The sequence below is a fragment of the Microcaecilia unicolor genome, chromosome 10, assembly GCF_901765095.1.
Source record: "Microcaecilia unicolor chromosome 10, aMicUni1.1, whole genome shotgun sequence".
Lineage (NCBI taxonomy): Eukaryota > Metazoa > Chordata > Amphibia > Gymnophiona > Siphonopidae > Microcaecilia > Microcaecilia unicolor.
The window spans coordinates 125,278,449-125,300,191 of NC_044040.1; the positions used below are offsets into that span (position 1 = coordinate 125,278,449).

Below are 21,743 nucleotides of genomic sequence, written 5' to 3' on the forward strand. Positions count from 1 at the left end.
AACATGCAGATGCTGGCAGGGAACAAACTTCTGCCAGCACAGGAAGAGCCATGGCAAAGAAAGGAGACAGTGTCAGTATGGACCCAACCTCACCAGCACAGGAGACATGGCAGTGATGAAGAAAGGAGGAGATGACAATGGAGAACCAAACCTTGCTGGAACAGGAAGTTGATCAGAACTGCAGCCATGGAGAAAAAAGTAGCAACTGAGGACAGGAAGCTAGTGGGAGGGAGAAGTGTGAAGCGAGGCAGCACAGCAAGGGGTAGAATTGAAGGGAAATGCAGAGTGCAAGGTGGGATGAAAGGCAGAGACAGAGTACAAGATGGGTGACAGAAAAGAGAATGGGACAGTGCAAAAGAGATGGAAGGTACAGAGAGCAAGAGGGGGTGCAAATGGGAGGTAAGCCAATGTGCCTGCCAAACTCATATAAACCCAACACATACATATCCCCCCCCCCCCCCCCCCGAGACACAAGTCACCACCCCCTGACATACACACACACAGCCTGCACGGACACAGACCCTCAATACACATACATGCATCCTTTACTGATAAACACCCCCTACATTTTCTCACACACCCCTCAACCCCTTATCATCCTATCCACTCATTCCCATTAACAGCTAAACTCTCCCTAAGGAGATACATATGTCACACGCACCATCAGAGAGGAAACATGGTACCGTAACTAAATGTGCACTTCTCAACTTGTCACACTTGGATAATTTTATTCTTCTTTCTTAACCAATAGGATTGTTTGGGCACTCCACCAAACAAGACACCCCTGCTTTTTCTCCTTCAAGTCAAAAGCACAAACACAGGTACATGCACACACAGGGTTGGAAACAAGTCCATGAGCCAGGCTCTGCATGTTTTCCCCACTTGAGTTAATTATAAGGCACTTGCACTTCAAATAATTACTGACCTTTACTTATTTTATTTACTTTTATTTATTTATTCTTGTATTCCATAATTATCCAAAAACGAGTTTCAGTTCAATGTGGCTTACTGTTAAACCAACTAACCCAACCAACCCAGGCCTCCTTCTCCTCTTTTTCTGTCATCACCGAAGAGGAAACCGTCCACCTTCTTTCCTCCTCAAAATGCACCACCTGTCCCTCTGACCCCATTCCCACCAACTTACTTAACACCATCTCTCCTACTGTCACCCCCCCATCTGTCATATCCTCAACCTCTCTCTCTCCACTGCAACTGTCCCTGACACCTTCAAGCATGCTGTTGTCACACCACTCCTCAAAAAACCATCACTTGACCCTACTTGTCCCTCCAACTACCGCCCCATCTCCCTCCTACCCTTCCCTCTCCAAGATACTTGAACGCGCCGTTCACAGCCGTTGCCTTGATTTTCTCTCCTCTCATGCCATCCTTGATCCGCTTCAATCCGGCTTTCTACACTCGACAGAAACGGCACTATCTAAAGTCTGCAATGACCTGTTCCTTGCCGAATCCAAAGGTCACTACTCCATCCTCATTCTCCTCGACCTATCCGCAGCTTTTGACACTGTCAATCACAATTTACTTCTTGCCACACTGTCCTCGTTTGGGTTCCAGGGCTCTGTCCTCTCCTGGTTCTCCTCTTATCTCTCCCACCGTACCTTCAGAGTACATTCTCATGGTTCTTCCTCCACCTCCATCCAGCTCTCTGTTGGAGTTCCTTAGGGATCTGTCCTTGGACCCCTTCTCTTCTCAATCTACACCTCTTCCCTGGGCTCCCTGATCTCATCTCATGGTTTCTAATATCATCTTTATGCTGACGACACCCAGTTTTATCTCTCCACACCAGATATCACTGCGGAAACCCAGGCCAAAGTATCGGCCTGCTTATCCGACATTGCTGCCTGGATATCCAACCGCCACCTGAAACTGAACATGGCCAAGACCGAGCTTATTGTCTTCCCTCCCAAACCCACTTCTCCTCTCCCTCCACTCTCCATCTCAGTTGATAACACCCTCATCGTCCCCGTCTCATCTGCCCGCAACCTCGGAGTCATCTTCGACTCCTCCCTCTCCTTCTCTGCGCATATCCAGCAGATAGCCAAGACCTGTCACTTCTTCCTCTATAACATTAGCAAAATTCGCCCTTTCCTCTCTGAGCACACCACCCGAACTCTCATCCACTCTCTCATTACCTCTCACCTTGACTACTGCAACCTACTCCTCACTGGCCTCCCACTTAGCCATCTATCCCCCCTTCAGTCCGTTTAGAACTCTGCTGCACGTCTTATCTTCCGCCTGGACCGATATACCCATATCACCCCTCTCCTCAAGTCACTTCACTGGCTTCCGATCAGGTACCGCATACAGTTCAAGCTTCTCCTACTAACCTACAAATGCACTCGATCTGCAGCCCCTCCTTACCTCTCTACCCTTATCTTCCCTTACGTTCCTACCCGTAACCTCCGCTCTCAAGACAAATCCCTCCTTTCAGTACCCTTCTCCACCACCGCCAACTCCAGGCTATGCCCTTTCTGCCTCGCCTCACCCCATGCTTGGAATAAACTCCCTGAACCCATACGCCAGGCCCCCTCCCTGCCCATCTTCAAATCTTTATTCAAAGACCACTTCTTCAATGTCGCCTTCGGCACCTAACCACTTTACCTCTATTCAGGAAATCTAGACTGCCCCAACTTGACATTTCGTCCTTTAGATTGTAAGCTCCTTTGAGCAGGGACTGTCCTTCTTTGTTAAACTGTACAGCGCTGCGTAACCCTAGTAGCGCTCTAGAAATGTTAAGTAGTAATAGTAGTAAATATGAGTTCTATGAGTCATATAGTACAGTGAATGGCACCGTCCAGAGAGAGAAAGATGTGTATGTCCCATTTGTGAAGTGTTGCAGCTACTACTATCAGACACTTCATGAAGACTCAAGGAACCAAGGCCCAGCCAAATAGTAAGATCTTGTATTGATAGTGCTGAGTTCCACAACAAAAACAGAGAAATTTTCTGTGTACAAGGAGAATATGTATGTGTGTATATGCTTCTTTTGAGATCTAGAGAGCAAAGCCAGTCACTGAGTTTGATCATGGGAAGTAGTGACCTCAGGGAGACCGTGTGAAATTTTTCTTTTAAGTCTCATAGATCGAGAATTTGATATGCTCCTTTTTGATATGAGAAAATATACAGAACAGAAACCTCGACCACTGTCTGGTAGAGGAAGTGGGTCTACTGTATTCTGCTGGAGGAGGGCTAAGAGCACCTCCTGAAGTAGTTTCACTTGGAGGGGGTTGAAATGAGACTCTTGGTGGTTAGTCAGGAGGTCTTCTTTGCCAATGCAGAGCTCCGACTGTTGGGTGTTGAATGGTTTACAGCATCTAAAAGTTGGAGGTTATAAAAAGCCACCTCTGTTGGAAAAGAGTGAGCCTCCCTCTGACAGGTAGGTTGATTGACACAGACAACTGTATGGTAGCAATGCTCTCTAGGAAGCAGTCAAAAATTAGGCTGCTGTTTAGACAGAGGGTGTCTGGGTTTTCTGACCCTGCTGCTGTCCTGAACGTGAGCACTGGGGTATAGTCCTTCAAGGTGGAGAAGTAGGTGTATAACGACGCTTAGACAAGTAGCAGTTTGAGCACCGATATCCTTTTGCAAATCTTCTAGAAGTAGCAGATGTTTGTGGCCTGGATAGAGTCTTAATAGTATCTGTATGGTTTTTTTTTTTATTATTATGTCAGCCACCTTCTCAACTTTGTCTCCAAATAGGTTTTCTCCATGACAAGGGACATCTGCTAAATGTTCCTGGACAGCAAATTCAAGGTCTGAGATTCTTGTGAAAGGAGAAATATCGTATTGCTACTGCTAAGGCACAAAAACATGGAGACATCAAAGCATCAAAAGCCTGTCTGGCCAGATATTTATGACAGTCAAGAAGTTTTCTGTGAAGTTTATAGAATTCCTTCTCTTTTTCAGGTGGAAGGAATTCTGAGAAAGATAAGAGTACTTTGTACTAGAGATTTAAAACAAATTGTGGAATACAGTTGGTTAGAATTGAATCTTGAAAAGATTTTGTGCCTAAAAGTCTAATGTTCTAGCTTCTCTTCCTGGAGGAGCAGAAGCATGAGATTTTGCACTGCAAGTTTTAAAACAGATTCCAACACTAAGAAATGGTGAGGTAGCTGTGTTTTCTCAAATCCAGTGGATTTTTGTATCCTATACATTTTATCAATTTTCTTTGGGGCTACTTGAACTGAGAGTTAAGTCTCCCAATTTTTGAGTAGGGTATTCTTCATTGTTGAATGAAATGGAATACTGATTCCTTCTCTAGGAGAATGATAATCTAGAATTTCAAAATGTTCTGAATGAGGTTCTTCCTCTGTTTCTCATTGAAAAGGTATGGCTTGAGCCATCTCTCAGACAAAGCCAGGAAAAGACATACTCTATGGAGGAGATCTGCGTCTCTCAGGTGGCATAGAGGGATCAGATGGAATGCTGAGAGGTCCTGTGGGTCCTGATTAGTCTCCCAAGAGAATCCGATTCTTCAAAGTACTGTTCATGGGAAGTATGTGGAAGGGAGTGATGACTATAGTGTTGGCTCTGCGTTGAGGGAGATGAGTCTCTGAAGGTGGAGAAAGCTCATCAGGCAATATCAACACTTGCCTAGGCCAGGTTTGTGCTGCACCGGATGATCAATGCCAAGTTGAGACTGTCTCTCCCCCCTCCGAAGGGACACCACCTTGTAGTGGTGGAGGGGCTTCTGTGTTTCAATGACTCAGAGGGCTGTGCTGAAGGGCTACCCATATCAGACAGGCTTCTGAAGAGAAACTAGACAAAGAGTGTCCCAAACTGGGAGAGTGGTAAGATGGTGACCTGAAGTTCGTATGCCCAACGGCCCAGCTGCCCTCAGAAGTTTCGTCTTCTTTATGTAAATTTCCTCTCTGCAATTGCAGTTACCTTAACTGAGAGGAAGGGGACAACTGGCAGTCAGCCACCAATGGCCAGCGTTTTGTCCCCTGAGCAGCAAGTGCGGGACCGCTGCGCGACAAACTGCCCACAGATGAAAGGGTTGGTGAGTCCTTTGATTAGCGCCAGCGAAGGAGTGTCGATGCTCTTGGACCTGGAAAAAACAACTCCCGAATTATTCAACCACCATGTCCAAAGGAGTGGAGGCGTGAGTTAGAGGCATATGCTGAAATGGAGGACGTTTACAGCAGAACCCGAATTGGCGGAACCACTCCTAAACACCTAGGAGAAATCAACTTGGAGTTTTTGGCTCCCATGGAGGTTACATTGAATACCATCTGGAAGGCGCTTCGGGACCTAACGGTGGCAGTAAATAATTTTGTTTCAGATATAATTTTATTAGAGAGTTACATGGACAATTCAACTGAACCCTTTGAGAGTGAAAAATTGATATAACAAATGATCCTACATGAGTAAGAAGTGGTTATGATCTTGAAAATGATAATAGACCAGAAACTTTGAATAATAAAATGAATATTATTATAGATGATTAATATCGAGATTATTGTTTTTCCCAGAGTTCGAGGTATGACTCCTAAAGTTTTCCTCAGAAATATTTCCTCAATTATTACTTTAAAAGGAGTGAAGCCTGTGAAAACTGGGATTACTTTAATCAGTGGGATTTGAATTTAAGACTTAAGTATATGTATTGTTAAATAACTTCTGGTTTTTAAAAGAGAAAGAATGTAATCAGATGTATTATTTCTAACTAATGTTGGACAATAAGTATGTTTTCAATGAAATGATTTGACTATACACCGTATTGGCCTTGAAGAAGCCAACCAGATGATCAATGTGGAATAATGAATTAGACGAGTAATATCTGGGGATAATCAGGTTACCACATTTTTTTTCCTGTTTACTGTTTAATTGATCTCTTTGTCTTGTTTCACTCTCCCTATTTAGTGGTCTAAGGAAGAGAATAGAATTACCTGACTGAAATAATTCCTATATATTACTTTCTCTGTATTTCCGGCAAGTTGTTTTATCGTTTGCAAAAATGTAAATGGTTATAAATAAAAAAAATTTTTAAAAAGAGACTGTCTCTCCAATGTATCAGCAGGCTGGGATGAGGCTGGCACAAGCACCTTGTAAGCCTGTAGAAACTATGAATGCAGTAGAACTAAAAGCTCCTCTCTGAGCACAGCCTAGACTTCCTCATGAAGAGCAGGCATCATCCAAGATGGCGACGGCATGTAATTGGTGAGAGCTGCTCGTTTTCTGCTTACAATAACGCCAAAAAGACGGGGTAAAACAATGGCTCGAGTCCCAACATTGTCAAACCCTTTACCTGTAGGTCCTATGGACCGGTATGTGAGCACTCCGGGACAGAGCTAACGGGTTATGGGTGAAGCTGTCGGAAGTGCCGGCGTGGTGCAGGATCTTTCGGCACTTTCCAGCCTCGAGACAACTTTAAGCCCTAACCAGAAAACTCCTCCTGTGCAGTCACCAGTGACTAGCTCCCCCCTTGCTGGGCCGACAGGAAGTGTGCCAACGAGCTTCTCTCCTGAGGCTGGGGCTCCTGTACTATCCAAGGGGGATAGAGACGGGCAGAGTTTTCTGTCCCAATCATGCAGTCTGGTGTTAGAAGCTGAAGGAATGCAAGAGACAGAGTTCCAGAGTCCTTTATGAACCTCACTAACAGCACCAGAGTTTGTATTGAAAAAGCCGGCAGAGGTAACTCTGGACTCCCTTTGGGACCTTATTTCTCAATTTATGATGACTATGTCTATTAAAATGAATGATTTTTCTGAAAAAGTAATTTCTATTGAAAAAAGAACTTTGGCAAATGAAGCTGATATAAAAGAGATCAATGAAAAATTGGAGAAGTTAGAGACTAAAGTTACATCTACCATAGAAGTTCAAACGGTAATGATGAAAGACTTAAGTAATTTGAGAAGGAAAGCAGAGGTGTTTGAAAATTATACTCGAAACAATATAAGACTGATAAATTTTCCTAAATCGAGATTTATATCACCAATTGATATGTTGAAACGTTACCTGCGAGAAAATTTAAATATTCCTGAGGAAAGTTATCCACCATTCAGTCAAGTTTTCTATATCCCACAGAAGAATACAGCACAAACTGGGAGAGATCTAACAGATATATCAGCACTCCTGGAATCCTCTGAAATGGAACAAATACAGCCTGCTACTTTGGTAGCCACCTTAGTTCTAATTCCTGATAAAAATTGGCTCTTTAAATTATTTTTTAAAAACAGAGAGAAGCTTTTTCTCGGCTTGAAGGTAAACCTGTTTCCAGACATAGCCAAGGAAACGCAAAAGCGTCGTAGGGAGTTTCTTCTGCTGAAGCCAGCTATACTTCAACTAGGAGGGACATTTCTTTTACATTTTCCCTGTAAATGTGTTGTTAGACTGAGTCAAGTAAAATATGTATTTCTGGACTCTCAACAATTAACAACATTTATATCAGCTAGAAGACCAATAGCTGGAGTTTAAATTTATGCTCTGTTCATATATGCCGCATATTTTGATTTAGAGACTTATGTTAATCCTGCATTTGATTCTTGGAATCCCCTTATTTTTGGACTTGAGTGTTTATTTCTTTAAATTTATTTCACTTTGTACTGTTGGTATTGTAAATTAACACTTTTCTTAAACAAGATGTTCTCTTGTAAAGTAATTTGAAATATCAATAAAAAAAAAAAAAAGAGCAGGCATCGATATCAGTTAAGAAAGTGGTGTGGACGCAGTCTAAGATATAGCCTATGCAGGGAAAATCTACTGTAGTACAAAGAACAGGAAACCACACAGAGTATCCCCCTTGTAGTAACATACAATACAGAGCTGGAAAATTGAGAAAAATCATAAAAGATCTACAGCCACTACTCCAGGAGGATGAAGTGCTGAAAGAGATAATCCCAGATCCACCAGTGCTGGCCTTTTGACAGCCACCTAATTTTAAACACAAACTGGTGAAAAGCAGGCTCAACACAAACTCAAGAAGAAGAGAATGGCACATGTCCCTGCAATATGCCAAGCTGCAAACTCTGCCAACACATTTCACAGGATCCCACACTCAGGGCCGGCTTAACCTATGGGGACCAGGTGAGGCTATGGCCCAGGGCACCAGAGATAAAGGGCACCAAATGTCTGAGCCTGTGATGTCATTAGCCCTATAGGTTAAGCTAGCCCAGAGCTTACCAGGCGGCATTGTGTGTGCAAAGAAAACAGAAGAACCAACAACCCCCTTCTTCCTTCTGTCTCAGGCCACATTCTCTCATCTACCTTTAAAGGCAGTTTTCCCCTCCCAAACATGGGCAGCGTTTTACCTAACACTACCTGCATCAGCATCCCGGCATCTACCATCTGCTGTGCCCCAGCCTCTCCTTTCACATAACTTCCTGTTTCTACAGGGGTGTGGCAGAGAGAATATGCAGGAGGCAATGCGGATATCGTTAGGTGAAACACTAAGAGGCAGATTCAGCAACCAAACGTAAAAAAATCTAAATCGTTAAAGTCCCTAACGATTTTAAAATAACGAAAAATGCACCAAAAAAAAAAGTCACACATGCTGAGATCGGTATTGAAACGTACAATGTACCAAAGAATCACAATACACATCGTTAATCGGCCCCCAAATCATGCGCAGAGCAGCCAAGCGTTATGTTAGCTGCTCTGCGCATGCCACAAACAGTCAAAACACAGTCAAATCACAAGCACATGGCTCCCAAATCAAATCAAAACAAAAATAAAAAAAAGGGTCGGGAGGGGGCAAGGGCGCTCATCAGGAGCGTCCTGTACGGACGGCCTTGCCCCCCCCCCCCCCGCTGCTCGCCACTTTCCGCCGCTCCCCCCACCCCGAAAAAGCAAAATGCTAGCTGCCCCGGTCCCCCTCCCTTCCTCACTACTCTGTCACCTCAGCTCCGCCTCCCGACATCCTCCGTCCTGTGCCCCGCCCCCTTTTGGGGTCATCGCCACCATTCCCCTCCTCCATCGGGCCCCCCTCCCTCTTACCGGGCCCGTGCAGCGCCTCTCTCCTCTGTCCGAAGGCACTGCACGGGCAAGAAGAAAGCTGAATCAGCTGATGCCTGCCTTCGCGATGGCGCGTCTTTCTCCTGCTGGGCCCGCCCCTTTCTGACGTCGGTAACCTACGTAGGTTACTGACGTCAGACAGGGGCGGGCGCAGCAGGAGAAAGACGCGCCATCGCGAAGGCAGGCATCAGCTGATTCAGCTTTCTTCTTGCCCGTGCAGCGCCTTCGGACAGAGGAGAGAGGCGCTGCACGGGCCCGGTAAGAGGAAGGGGGGCCCGATGGAGGAGGGGAATGGCGGCGACGACCCCAAAAGGGGGCGGGGCACGGACGGAGGATGTCGGGAGGCGGAGCTGAGGTGAGAGTAGTGAGGAAGGGAGGGGGGCAGGGGCTGCTTGAATTTTGCTTTTTCGGGGTGGGGGGAGCGGCGGAAAGTGGGGAGCAGCGGGGGGGGGGGGGGCAAGGCCGTCCGTACAGGACGCTCCTGATGAGCGCCCTTGCCCCCTCCCGATCCTTTTTTTATTTTTATTTTTTTATGTGTTTTCTGAGGTCCTTTGGACCAATCACAGCGCTTTTAGCTCTGCTAATGCGCTGGGATTGGCTCAAAGTTTGTTTATTTTTTCACTTAACACTTTTTCCTGGCACAGAGCTGTCCTAACGAGAGGTCCAGACCTCTCGTTAGTTTTCCTGCCTTTTTCCTGCGTAAAGGCAATCGGAAAAGGTTAGTGCATGTCGTTTCAATGGGGTTTTCACACTAATTGCTCATCTCCATTCCGTTTTCGTTAGCTGCTACTGTCGTCGGAAAATAGGCTTAAGTGCATGGAAAGGATAGGAAATTCTTCCCTGAGGGCTCATTTAACGATGAAAAACGTTTAGTGCATCTACCTCTAAGTATTCAGGAAGAGGAAACTGCCTTTAAAGACAGGCTGGGGGTGGGGGGAGGGTGCCAAAGTCCCTTGAGCCAGCCCTGCCCACAGTCAGGGAAATCATTTAGCCTAAAGGGATGTCCTTCAGATATTCGTGTTCAAATGTGGTATATGAATCAATCAATGCAAAAAGTGTGAAGAAGGGTGCTATATTGGAGAAACAAGCCAGATTCTAAAAATGAGAATCGATTTACGTCGATATTACATTAAACATCACAATGACAACCAGGATGTCACCTCTCTCACTTTACAAAACCAGAACACTGCATCAATGATTTTATGGTGAGAATACTAAAATTAAATTTTATGACAATCCAGGCAGAAACGAAGACTTTTGAAGTCAAAATGATGCAATATTTTGACACCCACCAGACAAGACTTACTGGGTTTTCTATCTCATTATAAACCATTCTTTGACACCCTCTTATCACCCATCTATCTCTCCCTGTTTCTCACCTAACTCACCCCCCATCTCACCCTCTTCCTGCAAGACTGTCAGTGGAATGCTTTTTTGTTTCACTTATATATTCAGATATTTGTCAACACTTGATCATTTCAGGTTTACCTTTGAAAGATAATCAAAAAATGTATTGTTGGTCCAATAAAAATGGTATCAACTTATTTTCTTTTTCTCTGTTTAGTTTTATTTCTATTTATTACTTTTAAAAGTGAACTAAACACAGCTACCACACCATTTTACTCAACAATAAAAAGAAAATAGAAAAAAAAAAGAGAACTCCATTAAAAACATGAAAAAAAAAATCATACAACAACAATAGATCACACAACTGGCTAACCAAATGTTCAGAGACTCATTGTGAGGTTTAGGGCAATGCCAACCCCTCATAAGCAATAGTACAGAAATCTGTTTTCAACAGATATTTAAATTTTATAAAAGATTGCTTATTGCGTATAGAGAATGGAAGATCATTCCACAATCTTGGGGCTACAAAAAAATTGCAAAATGATGGGTTGATTGATATTGGACTAGTTTGGGATTTGGCAGAACCAAACAGTGTGAGACAGACCTTAGAGAATGAGTAGGTGTGTAAGGGGCAGTCAAAGATGACAAACAGGATGGTAAAACCACGGTGATATGCCTTTTGAGTGAGATAGTATTTTGAAAGATATTTTGAAAAATACTGGGAGCCAATGTCTTCTACTAGTCTGCTATTGGGATAGATATAGGGGAAGCCACAGCTTGTCCCGGGATCAGTAGAATGGAATTTATTGTGTTTTATAGTGTACATTTGATATACAGCACAAAGGCCTACAACATAGGCAACTAGGCTATTTACAATAAAAACAGAGGTTTAAAAGAAAAAGCCTACACAACAAGGCAGCTAAGCGGCTTACAATAAAAATTAACAGTTTAAAGTAGCAATACAGAAGAACAGGTAAGTGACAGGTAAATGAAAACAGCTAAGGCGACATACAAAGGAAAACTAGGAAGGAGGTGGGTTTTAAGAGCCTGTTTAAAGGTTAGCAGAGAGGTCCGATTCCTAAATGAAGCAGATTATTCCAGAGCTTTGGACCAGAGTCATAGGAGGAGGAGAGGAGAGGTGGTAAAATTAGGTTATCATCAGCAAAGCAGAGGCATCAAAGGGGTGTGTAGGGGATACGAAGGTTATTGAGATAAGCAGGAGTAGTAGGAGACCTTGACTTATAAACCAAAAGCTAAATCTTGTATGTGATTTCGGCAGAAACAGGTAACCAGTGTTCAGAGCAGAGAAGAGGGGTGACATGATCAAAGCAGTGGGAGGTGTGAAGTTTAACTGCTGTAGACTGAACTGATGACACAAGAGAAGTAAGGGGAAGACCGATATAAAGAGAATTGCAGTAGTCAACATGGGAGATAAGGGCCAAGATAAGAGGACGAAGGAAAAGGGCATATGGAGCAGACACAATGGAGTGCAAAGATTGAAGGGCATAGTTTGAATATGAGAAAGGAATCAAAGAAAACACCAAGGATCTCAACAGAATCCTTGAACAGGAGTGGGACTCCATCAAGTGACTCCATCAAGTGATGGTGGGGGAAGAGAAACACCACAAGTTGGGAAGACAATAGATTCACACTTAGAAGAGTTAAGAAAGAGATGGTTGAACTTGAGCCAGGAGGCAGGAATTGAGGCATCAGATGCTTTACAGAGAATTTGGATATCATCCACATAGCAGAACAAGGTGCAAGAGTGCTCTTAAATAATGGTGAGTAGAGGAGCAAAGAAAATAATTAGAAACAGTATGGGATAGGATAGCGCCTTGGGGGACTCTGGTAAGTAAAGGTAGAGAATCGGTGGAAGAACCTTGAAAGCAGAGCTGGTAGAAGCGGTTACTGAGATACCCAACCAAGAAAAGATTCTGCCAGAGATACCAATAAAACAGAAGAGGTGAGTGTGATCAACAAGATCAAAGGCAGTAAAGAGATCAAAAGAGACCAGTCTGACAGAATAACATTGGTCAATGAAGTGCGGATGAATTATAGAGGCCAAGAAGAAGAGTTTCAGTAATGTGGGAGGTCCTTAAACCAGATTGGTAGGGGTGGAAAATGTTGCTCTGTTCAAGGTGGTGAGTTAGTTGCACACGAACACGTTTTCTCAAGGTCTTGGAGAAAAAAGGAGGAGATTTGAAATAGGGCAAAAACTGGATGGAAGAAAAAATATCAAGGTGAGGTTTTAAGCAGAAGGCGGACCAAGTCATGTTCCCTGGAAATTGGGACAATGCTATCAAACAAAGAGGATGACAGGAGAGGAACAATTTGAATGGAAAGATGCTTGACAAGCGATGTGGGCCATGGGTCAGCAGATGAAGAAGGATTGAGAGATGAAAGAACTCTGGAGAGGGAGTGAGCAGAGGAAAGACTGAAAGAAGATCATGTAGACAATGTACAGTGGGAAAGGGGAGGGGAGGCATTTAAAGGGGAAGTGGGAGAGGACGGCAGGGGAGGAGAAGGGGAAGGGGAGAGCAAAGGTAGGAGAACAAGTCAAAGAGAATCAGTCATAGATTGTCACGCTATGGCAAAAGCGTCCAGGGGCAGGATGGAGGGATCACAGTAAGGGGAAGTGGTAAATGAGGGAGTAATGAAGTTAATGAGACAAAAGTGCCTGTGAACGATTACAGGAGGTCAAGATCCATCTTTCAAAGACGTGCGACAGTATTCCTGATACCATGACCGGAGGACAGCAAGACAGGATGCTGAGTGAGATTTGCGTCATTTACGTTCAGCAGCATGCAAATGAGAACGGAGAAGGTGAAGACCAAGAATATACTGGGGGAAGAATGAGAGCGGGAAAGGGAGAATAGAGGCAAGAGGGGCATGACTGTCAAGGATGGAGGTGAGAGAGCTGTTGAGTTGAAGACTGTGACTGCGATCCTCGATAGACAATGAAGGGGAAGGAGGAATCAAAGTATAAAGAGACAAAGAGATGAGTAGCAGAAGAATCATTGAGAAGACAAGAAATGTTGCTATCATCTGGGTTTCTGCCAGGTACTTGTGACCTGTATTGGCCACTGCTGGAAGCAAGATACTGGGCTAGATGGACGATCGGTCTGATCCAGTATGGATATTATTATGTTCTAATGTAACTGAACTAAAAGTGGTTTAGCATGATCAAATCTGAGTGATTTGAAAAGTAGTCTGGCTGCCGAATTTTCCAAAGTCTGCAGCTTTTTAAATTGTAATTTAGGCAGACCTGCATAAACAGGATTGTAATAGTCTAATCTTGAAGAGAGTAGAGTATGAATAAGAGTGTACAGAGAAGGGAAATCTACTACTACTTATTTCTACAGCGCTACTAGACATACGCAGTACTGTACACTAAACATGCAAGAGACAGTCCCTGCTCGACGGACAAACAGGACAAATAAGGGATAAGGGAAGGAGAGAAAGATAAAACAGAGATGGGTACCAAAGAAGTGAATAGGAGTTAAAAGCAGCCTCAAAATGGTGGTTTTTTAGCTGATTTAAAGATGGCCAGAGATAGAGCTTGGCGTACTGACTCAGGAAGTCTAGTCCAGGCATATGGTGCAGCAAGATAAAATGAATGGTGTTTATAGTTGGCAGTGGAGGAGTGTAGGGAGAGATAGGAATGGAGAAGTACTGTAAGTAGCACAGTTGGTGAAGAGAAGTAAAACCTTTTTTTAAGGCATCTAAAATTTGTTCATGAAAAGAGAAATGAGAGCAATGGTGTGCTGGAGCCGGCTCGCACCGGCTCACAAGAGCTGGTTGTTACATTTTTTACTGACTTGAGAGCCGGTTGTTCTTCAGGGCGAGTCAGCTCTCCTTCCTTCCTCCCTCCCTCCCTTCCCTGTCTAGCAAATTCTTCAGGGCAGGCAGGAAAGATCCCCAGTCTTCCTTGCCCGCTGCCGGCGCTGACTCTCCTCCATGCCGGATCGCTCTTTAAAAATGGCCGCCGAGACTTCTGCTGAAGTCTTGGAGGCCACCCTTGTAAGTCTCGGTGGGCATTTTGAAGAGCGATCCGGCAGCAGGGGAGAGTCAGCGCTGGCAGCGGGCAGGAAAGACTGGGGATCTTTCCTGCCTGCCCCAAAGAATCCGGTGGACAACCTGGGTAGCTGGAGGGGGGGCAGAGGAGGGAAGGGAATTGCTGGACATAGGTGGCTGGAGGGGGGGCAAGGGAGAGAAGGGAGTCGCTGGGCATGGGTGGCTAGAGGGGGGGCAAGGGAGAGAAGGGAGTTGCGTCGCTGTGTTTGGGTGGCTGGAGGGTGGGCAGGGGAGAGAGGAGAGTTGCTGGGTATGGGTGGCTGGAGGGGGGGCAGGGAAGAGAGGAGAGTTGCTGGGTATGGGTGGCTGGAGGGGGGGCAGGGGGAGAGGAGGGTCGCTGGGTATGGGTGGCTGGAGGGGGGCAGGGGAAAGAGGAGAGTCGCTGGACATGGGTGGATGGAGAGGAGGGAAGGGCAGGGGGAGAGAAGGGTCGCTGGACATGGGTGGATGGAGGGCAGGGGAGAGGAGGGTTGCTGGACATGGGTGGATAGAGGGGAGGGTCACTGGACATGGGTGGATGGAGGGGAGAGGAGGGTCGCTGGACATGGGTGGATGGAGGGCAGGGGAGAGAGAAGAAATGATGGACATGATGGAAGGGAGGGAAGAGTGAGGAAGGAGATGAGATGAGGGAAAAGGAAGAGATGAGAAAAACTGCACATGGATGAAGAAAATAGGCAGAAGCTGAGGACCAGAAATGAAGAAGAAAGGAGGAAAGGAAAGAAATAAATGGAAAGGAAGCCCTGGAAACGGAGTTAAGAGGACAGATAGCAGCAGAATCGGATACTGGGCCAGCATGATCAGAAAAACAAAGTCACCAGACAACAAAGGTAGAAATAATCACTTTATTTTCATTATAGTGTTTGGAATATGTCCACTTTGAGAATCAGGTGCTCAACATTAAAAGTTTATATTTATTTACTTATTTATGGAATTTTATTGCACATTAACATGAATTAGATTGGAACCTGGGATCATTTAATTTTTTTTCCTGGAGTAATGCATTGCCCCCCCCCCCCGGCTCTCTCCCCAGCTATAGCCAGCTCTGCAATTTGGGGGGGGGGGGCGCAGAGGGGGACCGGGGAGAGCGCCTGTTGTTAAACATTCACCAGCACACCACTGGATGAGAGTCAAAGATGATGGGGGGGGGGCATGGAATTTGTGACAGAAGGTATGGTGGGAGAGAAGTTTCTAGTAGGTGGATGAAGATAGCATGACTTTGTGACTCCGGTTCAGGTGGGGTGGCGAAACTGCTATTCTAAGAATTAGGGTATGGCATAAAAATTGATACGATAAAAGTCAGATGTGTTGGAATAGGAAGGTAGATCGTGGGATGTGCTAAAATGGTAATTAATTTCCGGATTAATGTATATGTATTGTATAAATATGAATGACAGACAAGTGTTTGGGGGGATTCTTTGTTCCCAAGGCAGTGAACTGGCTTGGAGACAAGGGGGTCTCTCTAATCATTTCTTTCCTGTATTTCAGACTTGCAATAGCCTCTGCTTGAGTAACTATTTACTTGTTTCCAGAATAAACTTTTCTTTTTATTACACTTCAAAGTATTATTTGTTTTATTAGTGAAAGAAACAAACAAACCCAAGAACGTGTGTGTTCCAGGAATAGTCAGTTGAGGTAAGCTCTCATGGGGGTGATTGTCTAATATGTGATAATCGTAAGCAGGCCCCAACAGGATTGAGGTTAATCAAGTGCAAAAAAATAAAAATAAAAATCCAGATAATCTAACCCTAAGGAGCAGGAAAAGCTTGATGAAAAAGTCAGGCTTTAACCAGGGATTTAAATTTCTGCAAAGAAAGCTCAGAATGGATGAAAAGAGGTAGTGAGTTCCAGAGGATAGGTGCAGCAAAGCAGAAAGCACAGTGCTCGTAGATTTGAGGGAGTTATTTTTTGGATTGGAAAGAAATAACCAATAGTCATTTAAAGAGCGGAGGACATGACAAGATGAATAGGGGATGGTCAGAGATGCTAGATATAAGGTTTGAAAGTAACCATAAGAACATTGAAGAGAATGAGCTGCTCAATTGGAAACCAGTGATGCATCTTAAGCAGTGGACAGACATGATCCGAATGACAGGTGTGGCAAAGGAGTCTCATGGCGGTATTCTGGAGGGATTGCAGTTTTATTCCCTGAAGTGATTGATTTCATCCTAAGTATATTATGTAGTAATAATCAAGTCTTCCTGTAAATAAAGATAGGATAAGTGCATGAAAGAATTATGGTAAAAAAAATGTCAGATTGAGTGTAAATGTCTGAGTACAAAAAAAAACCTGTCTTGCACAGATGAGAGGTCTGAGCAGAAAATGAAAGCTGAGATACCAAAATTATACCTAGGTATCGGAAAGAGTCAATCGGCTGGATAACAGAGTTGAATAGATTAAGAGAAATACTGGGTGTAGTTAGATTGCCTGTGAACCAACAGGCTACTGTTTTCTGAATATTGGATGAGCGCTTAATAGAGAAACTTAAACAAAATAGGATTAAAAGGTGATCAGTCCAGGATAATACGTTACCATCAGTGAGATTCAGGTAGAGAGGAAATTAGAAAAAAATCTAATTCAATAGTATGTCTTGCTGTATGGGTAGGCTGAGAGAGAAATTGCTGAAGATCTAGTTCATGCATAACTGAAGTAAAATAGGAACACATAGGATGTGAGGAATCATTTATATAGATATTTAAATCATCCATAATAAGCAAGTTTGAAAACTTTAAAGGCGTCAGCAAACATTTGCAACATCAGATCCCATGAGGCAAATGACTGAGAAGGCAGTCAGTAGAAGATAAATAAATAAATGAAGTGAAAAGGATGAAGTAGCCACAGGACTTCAGGATAGGAAAAGGTGGACCCTGATATTTTGAGAACTGAAAAGATAAGAAAAAATAATCCAAATTTCCTCACCCCATCCAGAGGAATGTGGAGCATAAAAGGACTAGGAACCAATATGGAGACAATGAGATAGGGTTCGTTTCCAGTTTTTAGCCAAGTTTCAGTAAGGCCTAAAATAACAAGGTGAGAGTTCACCAACAAATCAAGGATCTGAGGAAGAAGGGCAACCTTCGAAAGCTAATCAAGAAATGTATTAAGTTATGTCCAATAAAAAAGGTATCATCTTATTTTCTTTTCCATGTTTTATTTTGTTTGATTTCTATTGATAACCAACAAATCAAAAATTAGAAAGGATTTAGAGTGGAGAGAATGGCAAATCAACAGTCCCACAGAATAGGTCTGCTAAACTGCTGGAACACATTGACAGAAACAATAACTAAATATCGTACCAGAGGTCACAGAGTGGATGAACTTATGGCCCCTGTCCACATTCTTTTCCTTGCCTTGTCCCTTCCTAATATTTTTCCCCTCCCCTTACCGCTGTCTACCACTGGAACTCATTGCCCACCCGTGTTCCCTCCCGTCCTGCTCGCTACAGCAATACCCTATTCACCCCATCCCTCACCATCTCTCTTGTCCCCCTCCTCCTTCCTAGCCCTTAACCTTCAACACCTCCTTCCTGCCATTAACCCATCCCCACTCCTCCTAAGTGCACCCCGTCTTCGTCGCCCAACCTCCCCCACCCTCCTCCGCACTCTCTTGCTCCTCCTCCTGCTATCTGCGGGAGACATTAATCCTAATCCAGGCCCCCCTCACCTGTCCTCCTCCTATCCATGCAAACGATTCCGTGATGTCTCCAATCTCGTTTCTATTCCCCTCCTCCTCCCTCTTCCCTCCCCTTCTCATGTGCCTTGTGGAATGCCCACTCGGTCTGCAACAAACTGCCCTTCACCCACGATCTCGTCATCTCTCGTTCCCTTCAACTGCTCGCCCTAACTGAAAACTAGCTCTCCCCTGATGACTATGCCTCAATCGCGGCCCTTTGTAATGGAGGTTATCTCTTCTCCCAAACTCCCCGCCCAGCTGGCTGCGATGGAGGCGTCGGGCTACTACTCTCGCCCTCCTGTAGTTTCCAACCCCTCCTTCTACCGCAGTCTCACTGCTTCTCATCCTTTGAAGCTCACTCCATCCGGCTATTCTACCCATTACCACTCAGAGTCGCAGTCATTTACCGCCCCACTAATAAATCCCTCTCTTCCTTCCTCACCGACTTCGATGCCTGGCTTTCCGTCTTTCTTGAACCCTCATCTCCGTCCCTCATTCTCGGAGACTTTAACATACACGTTGATGACCAGTCCGACCCTCACGCTTCTCAGTTCCTCACTCTAACATCCTCCTTCAACCTCCAGCTTTGCTCCACCACCCCTACTCACTGAGACGGCCATTGTCTCGACCTCGTTTTCTCCTCTTCCGGCTCTCCCTCCAACTTCCACATCTCAGCTCTTCCTCTCTCTGATCATCACCTAATCACCTTCACACTTCTTCACCCCCCCCCAGCCCCGTCCAACTTTAACCACTACCTCCAGAAATCTCCAGGCTATTGACCCTCCCACCCTATCCACTAATATTTCTAATCTCCTCCCTTCCATCATGTCCTCCGTCTGTCGACAAGGCTGTCTCCGCTTACAATGCCACTCTCTCCTCTGCTCTGGAGACCCTCGCACCATCCACCTCCCGTCCCACAAAGCGTACTAATCCCCAGCCATGGCTGACCCCTTGCATCCGTTACCTTCGCTCCTGCGCCCGATCTGCTGAACGCCTCTGGAGGAAATCTCGCTCCCATTCAGACTTCCTTCATTACAAATTCATGCTATCCTCCTTCCACTCCTCCCTATTCCTTGCCAAACAGGACTATTACACCCAATTAACCAATTCTCTCAGCTCCAACCCCCATCGTCTCTTCTCCACCCTTAACTCCCTCCTCAAAGTGCCCTCTGCTCCCACCCCCCTCGCTCTCTCCTCAATCACTGGCTGATTACTTCCACAAGGTGCAAAAGATCAACCTTGAGTTCACTACCAAGCCATCTCTTCTTCACCCTTCAACCCTCTCCCTTAACCAACCAACCCAGGCCTTTTTCTCCTCCTTCCCTGTCATCACCGAGGAGGAAACCGCTCGCCTTCTTTCCTCCTCGAAATGCACCACCTGCTCTTCTGATCCCATCCCCACCAACTTACTTAACATCATCTCTCATACTGTCACCCCCCTCCATCTGTCATATCCTCAACCTCTCTCTCTCCACTGCAACTGTCCCTGACACCTTCAAGCACGCCGTAGTCACACCTCTCCTCAAAAAACCATCACTTGACCCTACCTGTCCCTCCAACTACTGCCCCATCTCCCTCCTACCCTTCCTCTCCAAAATACTTGAGTGTGCCGTTCACAGCCGCTGCCTTGATTTTCTCTCCTCTCATGCCATCCTCGATCCACTTCAATCCGGTTTTCGCCCTCTTCACTCGACAGAAACAGCACTCTCTAAAGTCTGCAATGACCTGTTCCTTGCCAAATCCAGAGGCCACTACTCCATCCTCATCCTCCTTGATCTATCCGCTGCTTTTGACACTGTCAATCATGACTTACTTCTTGCCACACTGTCCTCATTTGGGTTCCAGGGCTCTGTTCTCTCCTGGTTCTCATCCTATCTCTCCCACCGCACCTTCAGAGTTCACTCTCATGGATCTTCCTCCACCCCTATCCCCCTATCTGTTGGTGTCCCCCAGGGATCTGTCCTTGGACCCCCTTCTCTTCTCAATCTACACCTCTTCCCTGGGCTCCCTGATCTCATCTCATGGTTTCCAGTATCATCTCTATGCCGATGACACCCAGCTATATCTCTCCACACCAGACATCACCGCAGAGACCCAAGCAAAGGTATCAGCCTGCTTATCCGACATTGCTGCCTGGATGTCCAACCGCCACCTGAAACTGAACATGTCCAAGACCGAGCTCATCGTCTTTCCACCAAAACCCACTTCTCCTCTTCCTCCACTTTCTATCTCAGTTGATAACACCCTCATCCTCCCCATCTGCCCGCAACCTCGGAGTCATCTTTGACTCCTCCCTCTGCGCATATCCAGCAGATAGCCAAGACCTGTCACTTCTTCCTCTTTAACATCAGCAAAATTCGCTCTTTCCTCTCTGAACTCTCATCCATGCTCTCATTACCTCTCGCCTTGACTACTACAACTTACTCCTCACCGGCCTCCCACTTAGCCATCTATCCCCCCTTCAATCTGTTCAGAACTCTGCTGCACGTCTTATACTCCGCCAGAACCGATATACTCGTATCACCCCTCTCCTCAGGTCACTTCACTGGCTTCCAATCAGATACTGCATTCAATTCAAGTTTCTCCTTCTTACCTACAAATGCACTCAGTCTGCTGCCCCTCACTACCTTTCTACCCTCATCTCCCCTTACGTTCCCACCTGTAACCTCCGTTCACAGGACAAATCTACTACTACTACTTAACATTTCTAAAGCGCTACTAGGGTTACGCAGCGCTGTACAATTTAACATGGAAGGACAGTCCCTGCTCAAGGAGCTTACAATCTAAAAAAAAAAAAAAAAAAAATCCCTCCTCTCTGTACCCTTCTCCACCACCGCCAACTCCAGGCTCCGCTCATTCTGCCTCGCCTCACCCTATGCTTGGAACAACCTTCCTGAGCCCTTACGCCAAGCCCCCTCCCTGCCCATCTTCAAGTCTTTGCTTAAAACCCACCTCTTCAATGCTGCGTTCGGCATCTAACTCTTACCTTTCAGTAAATCCAGACTGCCCCAATTTGACCGCCCCTATCGGACTAACCGTTCACTTGTCTCTTAGATTGTAAGCTCTTTGAGCAGGGACCGTCCCTCTTTGTTATATTGTACAGCGCTGCGTAACCCTAGTAGCGCTTTAGAAATGTTAAGTAGTAGTAGTACAGCATCAAACGCTGTCAATATGTCAAACTGCAACAAAAAAGCTTGCTTTTCCACTACGAGAACGTGTCTTACTTTTATGGTAAGAACCAAAAGTAATGTTTCTGTACTATGGTATGATCTAAAACATGTTGCATTTTGTGAATTACATTAAAAGTATCCAAAATAATCTCCCCAGCTTGGAACTCTGAGGACCTTATTTCTAAATGGTGTTGGGATTTATGGTGTCTGCTACTTCCCTAGACCTTCCTAAGCTTAAGCGTATTCTGGAGATTTCAGTGAGTGTTGAGGTACGGGAGAGTCAGTTCTGTACACTACACAGGACATACTTCACACAAGAACAAATGTTTAAAGTGGGTGAAGTAGGGACCCCAGTCTGCCAGAAGTATCAGCAAGGTCATAATTCTCTCTTTCATGCTTTTTGGAGTTGTCCGAAAATAAAGCTTTTTTGAAGAGCTGTCTTAAATTATCTTGGGAGGTTATTGGGCCATAGGTTACCATTTTCCCCAGCAGGGCTGTTGCTAGATAAATATG

General features: G+C 45.1%; 1 protein-coding gene across 1 annotated transcript in view; it reads right to left on the minus strand.

The window, feature by feature from the left end:
* Window positions 1-21,743, minus strand: part of YEATS2 (YEATS domain containing 2) — a 1,439,149-nt gene that overhangs the window by 1,167,093 nt on the left and 250,313 nt on the right.